This window comes from Coffea eugenioides, chromosome 11 (genome assembly GCF_003713205.1).
Source record: "Coffea eugenioides isolate CCC68of chromosome 11, Ceug_1.0, whole genome shotgun sequence".
Lineage (NCBI taxonomy): Eukaryota > Viridiplantae > Streptophyta > Magnoliopsida > Gentianales > Rubiaceae > Coffea > Coffea eugenioides.
In genome coordinates, this window is record NC_040045.1 from 22,116,398 (window position 1) to 22,131,398 (window position 15,001).

The 15,001-nt window shown below is 36.2% G+C and overlaps 1 non-coding gene across 1 annotated transcript; it reads right to left on the bottom strand.

Annotated features, from left to right (window-relative positions):
* Positions 1-208: 208 nt before the first annotated feature.
* Positions 209-319, bottom strand: LOC113754567. Its single transcript, XR_003465250.1, has one exon. It is a non-coding gene; the product is annotated as a small nucleolar RNA R71 (small nucleolar RNA).
* Positions 320-15,001: the final 14,682 nt, after the last annotated feature.

Genomic DNA, 15,001 nt, shown 5'->3' on the forward strand with positions numbered 1-15,001 from the left:
AATGCTCATCTTGCAAATTTCTTGGAGATACGTGAAACAATCAAGTTTAATGAGCTAAGCAAAGATGCCATCAAGTTATGTCATTTTTCTTTCTCTTGTGAGAGTAGACTAAGTATGGCTCTTCTCACATCCTTCCAACACTTTTTTACATATCATGATTTATCTAAAACTTTTTTTTACGAATTATATTTTACCAAGTAAAATTGCAAAGTTAAGAAATGAAATAACTAGGTTTTTTTTGCCAATTAGAAGGTGAATTACTGAATAAAGCAGAGGAATGGAACAAGGGCTTGCGAAGGAAGTGTCCTCATCATGACCTTCTAGAGCGGTTGACTATTCAAACATTATGTAACAGTCTAACCTATTCTATGAGAATTATAATTGATGCAACTACATGTAAAACACTTATGGGAAAATTTGTTGAGGAGGCACATGACCTATAGGAGGAAATTGTGGCAAACAACTTTCAATGGGCTTTAGAGAGAGGAAATTAAAACTCTAGGTTTGTCTATCTTTGATACTTTGTGAATTCTTGCTTCTTGTTTGATTTGTTTATTTAAGTAACTTAGTAATCTCTTTCTTCATCGTATTATATATATAATTGATTAGTTTTAAAACATCTTGTCATTAATTTTGTTTCTCTACAGGATACTTGAATACTCTTTGTACTAACATATGAACTGTGCTCTTGTAAGTGAGAAAGTAAGGTTAGTAAACTTCTAAAACTAAGGTTAGAAAATTTGCTGTGTAGTGTGTATATGCTATATTTTAACTCAAAATAAAATGAATCAGCATGGGTTGAACTAAGAAGCTTTTGAAGATTTAAGTTAGTTATAAAATTATATCTGTGTCTAAAACCTCAAAATCATTGTCGTCCAGCATAACTGATCTTGCTTGTGGTGACAAAGTAGATAAATACTATTATAAATATAAAAACAACCCCTAATATGTTACAACCCAACTGGATTAATCTTTATCTCCTAATTAGCTTAATCTTGGTAACTATAAATAATCTCAGTACTTGCCATTTTAAGTGTTCCTATATCCCAAAAGATCATCATCATTGAACAAATAATCCCCAGTATGTATTTCCTTGCTATGTACTTTTTTATTTTTATTTTTAGGGAGCTTCTTTTGGAATTACAAATCCCTTCAAAGGAGAATCTACTTTTACCATCTCAATTTTTTGGAAAAGGAAAGGGATGAGCTCTCTAGGATAGAATCTTTCTCTAAAGCGCAAGGGATCAGATTTTGTATCAGCAAAGTAATTGGATAAGTTATTAGGAATATGATGGATTGAAAAATTGAATGACTCGAGGTTTATTCTTCAACTACCCTTGATCTATGATATTGGACTATTAGGAGTTTGACAGTGTGCCTTAGTACAAGATAGAAAAGAAGATGGCTGGAGGAATCCATAGGAGGCCCGCCCATTATGCATTGCATGAGGGCCGTCAAGAGTTAAAAGGAAATGAGGAGGCAAGCCCCCACATCTTCCGCATATTTTGCTCATCCAATATGGCTTAGGACCGATTGAAAGTAGTTTCACCCTTTCATCAACCTCAAAAACTGATTCACATATAGGCAATGCTATCTATTACACCCTTGACTCTATCTCCTTTCTTATTACAGGATTCCCTCTCCATAGTACTCAAAAGTTCTGTCTTAGCTTTGACTCCTTGAAGCCCTTTCTTTTAGATAGAAAGGTTCCCCTAGTTTGGTGCATCTTTGACACAGTTTAAATAACTATCCTAGAGTTTTCGGAACAAGAGTTAAGGTTTTTTCCCTACCAAAGTGTCCAGCAAGACCCCCAACCCTAATGAATGGACTATAAAGTGGTCAGTCAAACTCTTGAGTGGCTCGGAAGTACTACACCTGCTGATAGCTCTACCCCTTCTTTAGGGATGAAATTAACTTGACCGTTAGGGCTAGAGCTATGTTGACATGTCAAAGTTAACCAGTTCCACCAAATCCACCTATCTCTCGGCAAAGATCGAGTGAGTGTGCAGTTATGCTTCAAATGGAGATTGGATTACTTATTTGATTATTAACCGCAAAGGTTTCCATGAGGAACCCTGAATTACGTTAGGGCAAGAGAAAGAAAGGCAAGGGACAGAATTTCTACATCAGAATATGACCAAAAACAACAGTTCTTTTTTACGCTCTCTGAAATTGTGCTCGATATTTGCCAGTACCGGAAGTGGTAATAAAAGTGAGAATGTTATCATTAAACTAACCATACAAATAAGGGGCCTCAGCCTCATGCACTGCTCAAGTAAGTATGTGACTCTGTATGAGGACTTGATGTAATTGAACTTGACTAAAAGAAGGCCCAACTGATAAAAGATAGAATCCAAATTCAAGGCAGAACCAAAGATAGTTGTGAGGGAAAAGGAGTTCCAAACTCAAAAAAGGCCTAGTTGATCTCCTCTTATTATTAAGAATAATAAGTTTGTACTCCTTTTCAATTTTGCTTGTCGGCGAGCTAGTTTAATGCTAAGCAAAGTGTACCTTTCCTTACAAAGAGCTTTCTTCTCACTTTTTCTTCTAACTATTTTTTTGTTGTTCTTATCCTGCCACTAGAACAACCAAGACATGCAACAAAAGAACCTAGAAAAGAGTTGAAAGAAAAGAGAGAAACGAAGATATTTTTTTTTGGTTTTCTTTCCAAAATAATTTAACCATCAATAAACATATACTCCCTCCGTCCCAGAAAGTGTGTCGCGTTTCGGGAATTGCAATTATTATCAACAGTGTAGGGCTTTTAAATGATTTGCGTTTAAGTTCTGGCAATGCCTTGACTTTCAATATATTCAGAATGATAAAAGGGGCACAAGTTGTGATAAGACATGTGGGACCCAAAAGATTTAAATGTCTCCACACTACTTTAGAGGAAAGTGTCATGCACAATTGCTACTTGCATTCCACGTGAGAGTCACGAACTATTGAGTGCAGTGTTGGTACTTGGTAAGTGAGCAGAAATGTGTCAGATTGAGCCCATTAAAGGATAAGAAAAGGCTGTCACATGGAAGGGTATGGAGCGGAAATGTGTGAAAGTTTCCATTGCCAATTTTAGTAAGTGACAATTATTTTGGGACGGATAAAAAAGGAAAGTATGACACTATCAATGGGACGGAAGGAGTATATGAAAGAGAGAGGAAAAGTAATGAAACTTGTTTGTTTTGTGCCCTTCAATCAACGACCTTGTGTCGGGATTGTAGGTTGCGTTGAATAGTTGTATCAACAAGCTGTTGAAGTGAAGATTTTTGATAACTCAATAGTAACACAATTGAAGATTGCCATTAATGATGTTGAAACTATAGATATAATGTTACTCATCGAGAGTTCTTGATCACTTTATAGCAAGTCCATATGTTACTAACACTTGCTGCAAGCTTTTATGTTTTAATTTTTTATTCTTGCAATTATGTTAATTAAAATTAGTGCATCTAGTTAGAACTAATGTCGTTTCATTCATGTGTGCATAGTAATTTTAGTGATTTTATTTATGTATATTTATTGAGTAGGAATTTTTGTAGTTTTATGTAGGTATAGTTATTGGGATTTGTCAATTAACTTTTGTAAATTGATTTAGAAGAAGTAATAATTGGATTAAAATGAGTTGTATCTAAATTAACTATTTCTTTATTGAAAACCAAATTAGAAATGGTTCAAACTTATTATTGTAGAGTGAGAATTTGCTTTGGATAATGATTTGGAATTTAAATGTAAATTAAATTTAATAGTGTAATTAGTTTAGTGAGCAGATTTACTCTTCGATATTGAGAATGAAGTGTTTAATTGAAGTGTGGAAGTTGTCCTCAATAGAATGTTGTGCGTTGTCCTCAACACAATTTAAATGTAAATTAACTTTAATAGTATAATTAGTTTAGTGAGCAGATTTACTTTTCAATGTTAAGAATGAAGTGTTAAATTGAAATTGTGTGGAAGTTGTTCCCAACAGAATGTTATGAGGTTAATTAGGTATTATTGTTTAATTTCTAAACTCTATTGGTTTTTAGTGTTTTAATGGTTTAATTTAGTATTTAATCTTTTCTTTATTGAAAGTTGAATTGGTAGTCTATTGATCTTCATTGGTATAATTATAATGGTTTTAGATATCCATTTTTTTTCAAGTCAAAAAAGGACTACAATTACTTTTAAGTAACTTAGTTGCTTCAAAAATTTCAATTTAACTCCAAATTTCCTTGGTTTTAATGCAGTTCACTGTTCAAGATTCTTTCACTACTTTTTCAAAGTGAACTTGACTTTTCAAAGTTATATATTGGCTCCATCTAATTTTTGAGGATTAATCTATTAAAATTGAGTAATAATTAGGTTTAAACCCTCCTCTTTGAGTAAATCTTACAAGAAAGAGGATTTAAATCTCATCATATTGCAGGTATGGAACAAGGCTTTATTCATGAATCATAATTGGTCTATTTATAGTAGTAAATGACTCACGTTGATTGATTTGGGTGCATATTGTGAAATTGAAGAATCAAAATTTTATATTTGTTCCTATACCATGTTCATATTCTAGGTTTTGAAGGAAATTATTACAATTGAGGCCTTTGGCACCCCTTGGGTGATTGTTATTGAATTTTTCTAAGTACACTATTAGGATGGGTAGTACAAGTCAAGCTAAAGTGGCTTCTATTGTCAAAGATGGTGATTGGTATTGGCTTGAGGGTAGGAGGAGAGTTGAGATAGTTCTGAAAATTGTAAATGGCTTGTCTTCTTAATTTAAGCCTGTATCTTTTGACAAGTGCTTATTTTGTGTCGCTAATTATATTTGTTTTGGTGTGTTTTTACTCAAGATTGAATCAAATAACTAGGGTTTTAGTTGAATTTTTTAATCAAATAACTAGGGTTTCAATTGAATTTTACATTTTATAGTTAAAGTGAGAAAAAATTGTATTTCTATGGAGTTAAGTTATTAAAATGTCATTTTTTTAGGTTTTGATGGCTCAATCATCAATTGGATTAAAAAAAAGAAGATGTTTGAATGATTCTTGATGATTTAGAGTTGATTTCAAGTGAATATAAAGTACAAAATGATCACAAGATGAAATACAATCAATTTCAAGAGTCAAAAGGATTGGCGGCCATAACACATCTTGGTATTTTGGCTATAATTTGAGTTACAAAACTTGGATTAAGATGATTTTTGAATCATTTTAAAGCTAAAATTAAGATTTACATTTCTAATAAGACATCGAAATCCAATGCATATGATTTTATGGTCAAAGAGCTGAGATACAGAACTTCATTTCTACTGCCAAAATCTGAAATAGAGTTTTGACTAGTTGAAGTTATTTTGGTCATTTATCAGCCTACAAAATTTCAAATTGTATGATTCTTGATGTGCATTGGAGGACTTGAACAAACTAGCATTGGTTAGTTTTTTAACATCATTGGCTAAAAATTGAACACTGTGAGGACTCATGTTTTATTCTTAAAATAGTCATTTTTATAATTATTTGCCTTAAAATTAGTTAACTATATTTTAGTTGCATGAATTGCCCTTAAATTTCGCTTTATCGCACGCGAGTCGAAAGTTCGCGTATTTCGCATTGGAACGACTAAATGGAGATTTGAGAAATTAATACTAGACTAGTAAGAGTGAATAATTATAGTGTTAAAAAAATACCTTGGAGGATTAGTGCATGAGTGTATCAAACATGAGAGAAATTGGTGGTACGAAACCCTATTCCGACAACTATTTAAAGTTGACTTTTGGCAAGTTTAATGCCTACTTTTCCCTCCAATCTTCCAAGACAAGCCACAACACACAACTCTCTCATTTCTCTCTGTCCATTCTTGGCCAACACAAGAAAAGAAAAGGGAAGGAAGAACTTCATCTCCTAGCTTCCATTTCACTCACAAATTTTCCACCAAATCACTCACAACTTGGAGTACCACTCTAGTTAGGAGTAAGAAGCAATCTTATGGAATTTCTTGGAGAAAATTTTGGTGGAAAATCTGGTTTTTTTCAAGGGTTAAAGGGTAATCACTCCACCTCTCTTACCTTTCAAATTATAAAAAAATTAAGAGTTAATCTTCATGGATTTGAAACCCTAACCGCGTATTAGGCTAGCGGACTTGAAGAACCATTTATTTCACTTTAAATCATAGGCTAGCTGTCTTGATAAGACCTCTAGGTAGCTGACTTGAGGCTTGATTGTTTGATTATGATTGTTTATGTGATATATAGCTTGATTATGGTTAGAAAGTGGAGAGAAATCGAAAGAAAGTTGTGAAGGCAAGCTGGCCGAAAATTCTGTCCATGTTGTTCTGTCTTTATTTCGGAATTTTGATGCTTGGTTGGCTATGAAATTGATGGATATATGTTGTATATTGTGTATACAAACTGCCTTTCAAAAATTGTATCGAATGGTTGCACAAAACTTGAGTTTTGGAAAAGTTTCAAATCTGGAAAACGTATAGCAGGGTACCTGGACAGTAAGTTTTTGTCCAAACATAACTTTTTGTGCAAAAGTTGAAATTGAGTGCCGTTAGCGGCATTCAAAACTAGACATTCAGAGCTTTACATATAAAAATCCCCTGCTAGTTTGTTTTGAGTGATCCGTAGAAAATCAGCAAAGTCAGCTGTTCTACTTTGCCTATGTGTTCGAATGAAACTGGAAAGCTGCATCTTGTGGCTCAATTTTGTCCCACTTGTGAAAAGATTTTCAAAATGAAGTCTTCTGATAAATTGTAGAATTTTGAACCTAGTTTCCAATGGCATAAACCAGCCTCAATTTGCAGTTGTATAGAGCTAGATATGGTTTGATTTCAAAAACGCGACAAAGCTGGAAATTAGAAGATTTTCCCTTCCTTGCTGACCGAATGGTCAAATCTGTTTTGGGATGTTATATTTCAAAAATTTTAGCGTCATTTAACCATCAATTGCTTATTAAATTTTTCTGGAACCTTGGTTTCAAAAATGGAGCGAATTGGAGCTGACTTCGTTGGACAAAACTTTTGGAAAAGAAAAAGAAATAGAATGGCAGATTCACTTTGAAAGATTTCACCAACTTTGGTCGTTTCGTTAACTGCCTTTCCGTGCAAGTTTTTTGCCTAAATTTTGATAGAGTGGTAGTCAATATATGGAGGTTTAAGTGTACCAAATTTGGTGTAATTTCAATACCATTTTGAGATCCAAATGATGCTCCAAAGATTGCTCTTCAAATATGGAAATTCACTGTTCAAGTCGTGAAAATCAAACGACTTTAAACTGTTATATCTTGTTGCTCAAAACTCCAAATTTAGTTCTGCTTGTTGTGTTTGAAACTTTAATTGGGACTCTTATTGTGTTACAAATTTCAAAGGTTGATTCACTTTCTGTGAATTTTGCCGAATTTCCAAACATTGCCGAAAACCAAGACTGGTTATGTCTTGCCTTCTTGAATCAGCAATTTTGAACTAAAAAATGAATGCTTTCTGTTTGGAATCTTGAAAAAGTTCTCTGGGAACTTTTAGCACTTTGGATCTAGTTTCCAACGGTATAAAGTTTTCCATTTTTTGGACATACGAAACACAAGATCTGATTTTACCAAGTTTATCGCGCAAAGTTGAAAATTCATGATTTCTTGGGAAATGAGTTTTTGAGAACTTTTCATTGTCTTTCAATATCGATCATCCGTTTTAAACTCATTTTCATGAAGGATGCAAGTTTCTCTTGTGACTTTAAATCCTCACTTTTGAATTTCGATTTTCGAGATATTAAAGCTTTTTTAAGACATTGTCTTAGTATTACGCAGGTGTACATTCTTCCTTGTTTGGCAAGGGGTTTGTAAGTATTTGTGAGTAATAGTTAATTGTTATTTCTTCAGGCGCTCAAGAGGATTTTGAAGAGAATCTCGGAGCCGACCACTAAAGATCTTATTTGCACTTACCCACTTATTTTGAATTGGTGAGTGTCAAGTGCATGAATAGTTGCCAATTATGTGAATTGCTTCTTATTGATTAAGTGATTTACAATCGTCGAGTGTGTACTTTATCGCACTCGTTCTCTTTTAATTGATTATATAATTGAATTGCTCATAGTTGAATTTATAATTGTGGTTGAATATACCGATTGGCGTGAATCTCATCGGCTTATAATTTTATTTGTCGATTGGAGTGAACCTCATCGACTTATAATGGAAATCGGGGGACGCCCAAATCTCAATTGGCCGACCTTACGACTCGAGCCAGCATGGACTTGGTCGAGAAGCTCGGTGAACCATGAGATAATTAAAAGATTGATCTATTAAGAGATTTCGCTTGGTATACTCGTGGAGTAGTGCCTTTTATAAAAGAAGTGCAGACTCGAGACAGGGGGTGTAACGGTGAACGGGAATTGTAGAGTAAGTGGAGTTCTACAAACTTAATACCTACCTGGTTTTGACGGAGTGTCATCCCGTGGAGCTATTTGATCGAGCCTTGGCGAAGCAAGTGGAATCTAGCTTCTGAGAGCTCCTGTATCCTTATTAAGTGTGTTAATGTTATTTATGAGTTACTTGAACTTCCTTGTTTTATTTCTCGTACAAATGCCATTGTTACTTGAACTATATGTTTGCATTTTTTCTTGGCCTCACTGAGCGTCACCTCATCCCATTAGTTTGTTTTCCTTAACAGAAGCTCGGAATGGAAAGAATTTTGGGGAGAGCCGACTTGTTTACGTTTGAGTAAAATTTTGGAATGTAATTGACTCGTCGACTCATAGTGGTTATATTTTGAGAGGATTGATTTGATTTTGAGAATTTGTGATGTAAGACTTTAAAGTTTATTTAAGGGAGATACTTCTCCTTATTTTGACTTTTATTATTGGTTGTGTACCTTTAAATTTAAATTTGACTTGTATCGAGTCCTGGCGAGAGATGGACAGGCGTTCCGCGGATACCCTTGGGTTCGCTCTTGGGAGAAGTGGGGGCGTCATAATTGGTATCAGAGCTTAGGCTTCTGATCTCTGTAATGTATCTTAGGCTAAAAGTTTAGGATGCCGGACTATGGACTAGTTTAAAAGTTAAGTGACTGCTCATAGGGATGAAAATCAGAGCGCTAGGTTAAAGATCTATTTGGGAGATGTATTAGAGACTTTACCCTTAAGAATAGGAACGAGATAACTTATTTATACTTTAAATGATGTTTGAGCGAATTAGTGACTTTAAGTTCTAACCTAGAATTTGTGGTTGTTTTGTAGAGATGGAGAACGGTAATGGAGGGCATGTTGCCAATGGTAATGGGCATACTAATAGTCGCGTGGAGCCTCTTAGGCCTATCTACTATCGAGCACTTGGTGGAAGAGCTCGCGTTCGATTCTCGCCTTCCTCTAAATTTTCCTATTGTCCCTGTAGGCCGACGCATGCTTATCCTAATGACCTCGTATTGTCCATTGACGATGAGCGATGGCAGTTGGTAAATACTAACAGATCCTTACTCCAGGAGATCGAGGAGTTGGACACTATAGTGGATGCTCATGGTGCTAAGATTATGGAGTTAGAGGGGACAGTGGTGGACGAGCTGGTTAGGGTTGAGGACGCTCGTGATGACCTTCAGAGGACTAGGGTTCGACTCGTTACGGTAGTCGAGGAGGTCCGAAATTGGGCCGTTGGGATTCTAGCTGACTTCACTATGCTGATAGAGGAGGTGATGGACGCTGTTCAGAGCCCGGTTCCTGAGGGCACCCCTGAGAAGGAGCCTTTCGAGGAGGATCTGGAAAAGGACCCAGAGGAGGAGATTCTGCCAGACGGTCCTGCTGAGGATTAAGTTTGGAGTGATGAATCTTTTGACTTTTGTAGCTAGGATTAGCTGGGGTGGTGCTAGTTCAAAGGCTATTGTATTTTGCTTAATTGTGTGGCCTACTTTTGAAGCACTTGAATCTACTTTTGTCGTGCATGACTAAATATACTTTTGTGGCACCTGTGTCCTATATTTTTGTAAATGCCCCATGACTTGCTAATTGTACGAACCTTAAAGTGTTAATATATGCTAGTTACTGTTATTTCCAATGTTTTTCATGTTGGCTTTTATTTTAAGTATTTTCTCGCGTAATTATTTTATTTCTTGTATTTAGACATAACTAGGATCATGAATGGACGAAAAAGCGGTAGAGGTCGAGAGCGTAGGGTTAGGCAACCCCAACTTCAAGGAGATGATCAAGGATCGGCAACTGGGCCGACCCAAGGACAAGAAAATGTAGAGAGTGCCCAAGTGGCTACTGCCATCAACCGCATAACGGATATTTTAGAGCGATTAGCAGAGCGAGAAGGTCCAGAACCTAATAACCAATCTGGGGCTCAGGATAGAGGGAAAGATAGGAATTTTGAGAGATTTTTGAAATTTGCCCCACATAAGTTTATTGGAGGGCCTGATCCTGAATTAGTGAAGAATTGGTTGTAAAGAATAACCAACATATTTGCCGCCCTAGACTATACTGAAGAGAGACAAGTGAACTTTACTGCCTTTCAATTTGAGGGTGTAGCACGTGTTTGGTGCGACGTGATAAGGGGAAAATGGGAAAGAGCGCAGACCCATTGGACTTGGAAAAACTTCACAAGGGAGTTTAATGAGAAATTTCTTCCGCCCTTAATTCAAGAGAAAAGGGAGGACGAATTTATAAAGTTGAGGCAAGGAGCTTTTAGTGTGGCGGAATACGAGGGAGATTTACTAAGCTTTCTAAATATGCTCCGGAATTGGTGACTAATGAGCGAAAAAGGATACAACGTTTTGTGCAAGGACTTAACGTGGGGATTCAGGAGGGGTTAGCGGCAACCCAAATCTCTACATTTACTGAAGCCTTAGAAAAAGCACAGAGAGTCGAAAGTGCAAGGCTGCAAGTTAGGGATTTTCATGCTAAGAAAAGGAATACTCCTAGTTACTCTTCTGGACAAGCAAGTAAAAGTGCCCCACCTCCCAAGATAGAAAGAGGAACGGGAGGAGTAAGGACTACTGCAGTACCAAGAGGGGCTTTAGCAACGGGAGGCCGTAATGGGCAAGGTCAAGTGAAAGGGACACCTCCTAGTAGACAGGCCGTGACTCCTCAAGTTAGTTGTGGTTATTGTGGCAAGTCCAACCATTCGGAGAATGATTGTTGGAGAAAGTCGGGAAAGTGCTTATACTGTGGTAGTGCTGAGCACCAACTCTCAAGTTGTTCAAGTGTGCCGAAGGTAGGAGGTAGCACTTAAAGGCCAGAAAAGTCAACCTCTAAGCTGACTAATGCTAGAGGGAGTCGACCAAAGGTGCCGGCTAGGGTTTATGATTTGGACTATCAATAGATCCCTGACTCTACTGAGGTGGTTGAAGGTACGATCCCTATTTTTCATCGTTTAGCTAAGGTTTTAATTGATTCTGGTGCGACACACTCTTTTGTGAATCCTAACTTTATGATTGGGATAGATGTGAAGCCAATTAAGTTACCTTATGACTTGGAGGTTAAAACGCCTATTGGGGATCAAAGTTTAGTTGCTAACTTGGTATATAGGGATTGTGAAATATGGGTTGGAGAATGGAAATTACTGGCCGATTTGATGAGTTTAGCTATTAAGGAATATGATGTCATCCTAAGAATGGACTGGTTAGCTCGTTACCATACTCAGTTGAATTGTAAGATGAAAACGGTAGAGCTGTGTATTCTAGGAGAGGCAACCCTAAAATTAGATGTAAGGGGAAGACCAGTCTCATCTGCTCTTATTTCAGAGATTTGAGTTTAAAAAATATTGAGTAAGGGAACTCAAGAATATTTGACTTTTCTGATAAATACTCCTAGTGATAAAGTGAAGTTGGAAGATGTGCCCGTAGTAAAGGAGTATTCAGATATTTTTTCTGAAGAACTAGAGTCTTTACCTCTAGAAAGAGAGATAGCTTTTAAGATTGATGTGACTCCGGGAGTAGCACCTATCTCTAAAACATCTTATAGAATGGCTCCGACTAAATTGAAAAAACTGAAATTGCAATTACAGGACCTTCTAGAGCGAAACTTTATAAAAGAAAGTGATTCACCGTGGGGAGCTCCGGTGTTGTTTGTCAAAAAGAAAGATGGGAGTTTAAACTTATGCATAGACTACCGAGACTTGAATGACGTTACCATCAAGAATAAGTACCCTTTACCCCACATTGATGAGTTATTTGACCAATTACAAGGGGCGGTAGTATTTTCAAAGTTGGATCTCAAGTAAGGTTATTATTAATTGAGAATTTTGGAAAAAAATATACCTAAGATTGCTTTTAACTCGAGGTACGGACACTTTGAGTTTGCAGTAATGCCATTTGAATTGACCAATGCACCTGCAGCTTTTATGGATTTAATGCACCGAATCTTTAAGCCTTATTTGGATCAATTTGTAGTGGTATTTATTAACGATATATTCGTGTATTCTAAAACTCTGGAGGATCATGAGAAACATTTGAGAGTTGTTTTGAAAACATTGAGGGAACATCAGTTGTACGGTAAGTTTAGCAAATGTGAATTTTGGTTGAGAGGAGTAACTTTCTTAGGTCATATAATTTTCAAGGACGGAATTAAAGTGGATCCAGCCAAAGTTGAAATAGTTTCTAAATGGAAGCAACCAGAAAATCCTACTGAAATTCAAAATTTCATAGGATTAGCAGGGTATTATCGGAGATTTATCAAAGATTTTTCTAAGATTGCGGGACCTATGACTGAATTGACTAAGAAAAGTGAAAAGTTTATTTGGAACTCTAAGTGTGAAGAGAGTTTTCAGGAATTAAAAAGATGTTTGACAAGGGCACATGTATTAGTTTTACCGAATGGAAAGGATAGCTTTGTGGTCTATACGGATGTTTCAAAAGAAGGTTTGGGATATGTATTGATGCAAAATGATAAGGTGATTACATATGCTTCTAGGAAATTAAAACCTCACGTGAAAAATTACCCAACTCATGATTTGGAGTAAGCGGCAGTAGTGTTTGCATTGAAGAAGTGAAGACATTACTTTTATGGAGTGACGTTTGAGGTTTTTACCAACCACAAGAGTTTTAAGTATTTATTTTTTCAAAAAGAGTTGAATTTGAGACAACATAGATTGGTAAAATTTTTAAAGAATTATGATTGTACGATCAATTATCACCCAGGAAAGGCCAATGTAGTGGCCAATGTTTTAAGTCGTTAAGTACAAGTGGCAGGATTGATGATTAAAGAATTGCACTTGTTGAAAGAGGTTAATGTTTGGAATCCTCATTTCAAACTAAGAAAAGTGATCCTTGGGAATATTATCGTGAAATCCATTCTGTTGGAACGTATCAAGGAAACTTAGGAGAAGGACGTGGAAGTACAAAAGTGGTTGGAGAAAGTTAGTAATGGAGAGAGTCGGATTTTAACTTGGGAACAAATGGTGTACTAAGATTTCGGAATCGTATAGTAGTGCCAAAGGACGAAGGGCTTAAGAAGAAAATTTTGGAAGAAACACACCGATCTAAGTACACGGTACATCCTAGAGGGAATAAAATGTACCAAAACTTGAAGAGTTTGTACTGGTGGGAGAACATAAAAAAGGAAATTGCTCGGTTTGTCCAAACTTGTTTGATTTGTCAGTAGGTTAAAGCCGAGCATCAGAAACCATTTGGCTTATTGCAACCTTTAGAGATACCCGAGTGGAAATGGAAAAATATCATTATGAATTTTGTATCTGGATTGTCAAGGACGCAAAGAGGTATCACTATGGATTTTGTATTTGGATTGTCAAGGACGCAAAGAGGTCACGATACTGTTTGGATAATAGTTGACAGGTTAACCAAATCTGCTTATTTTCTACCGATTAGTATGAAGTACTCACTGGAGAAGTTAGCTAAGCTGTATTTGGATGAGATTATAAGATTACATGGGATACCTATAAGTGTTGTATCTGACCGAGACTCTTGGTTTGTTTCTCGGTTCTGGCAGAAGATGCAAGAAATGCTAGGAACCAAATTGAGTTTTAGTACTACTTATCATCCCTAAACTGATGGACAGTCTGAGAGGATAATTCAGATCTTGAGGACGTGTTGAGAACTTGTATTTTGGATTTTGGAGAGAGTTGGAGTAAGTACTTGACATTGGTGGAATTTGCTTATAATAATAGTTTCCATTCATCCCTTCAAATGGCTCCGTATGAAGCACTTTATGGCCGGAAGTATAGATCTCCGATTTGTTGGGATGAAGTAGGTGAACAAAAGATTTTAGACCCAACTGCATTGCCTTGGATTGAAGAGGCACGAGAAAAGGTGAAGTTAATACGCCAGAGGATTCAAACCACACAGAGTCGTCAAAAGAGTTATGCAGACAATCGAAAGAAAGATTTGGAGTTTTCGGTTGGAAATCAAGTTTTCTTTAAGATCACTCCTCTAAAAGCAAGTCTGATGGCAGGAAAAGCAAAGAAGTTGCAACCTAGATTTGTAGAGCCTTATAAGATACTGTAACGTGTGGGAAATGTGGCCTATAAGTTGGAACTGTCATCAAGTTTATGTCGGATTCATAACGTTTTCCACGTATCTATACTCAAAAAATATCATCCAGATCCGTCTCATGTGCTGCAACCGGAAAATATTGAGATTGATGAGGCACTGACTTATGAGGAGAGACCAGTGAAGCTTCTAGATCGTAAGGTGAAAGAACTAAGAAATAAACGAATCCCTTTGGTGAAAGTCCCTTGGAGAAATCACGGAGTAGAAGAAACAACTTAAGAAGTAGAGGAGGAGATTCGAAAGAAGTACCCAAACCTATTTCCAGATCAAGATATGAATTTCGTGGACGAAATTCTTTTAAGGAGGAGAGGATGTGAGAACTCATGTTTTATTTTTAAAATAGTCATTTTTATAATTATTTGCCTTAGAGTTAGGTAATTATATTTTAGTTGCATGAATTGCCCTTAAATTTCGATTGATCGCGCGCAAGTCAAAAGTTCGCGTATTTCGTGTCGGAACGACTAAGTGGAGATTTAAAAAATTAATACTAGACTAGTAAAAATGAGTAATTACAATGTTAAAGGAAATACCTTGAAGGATTAGTGCATGAGTG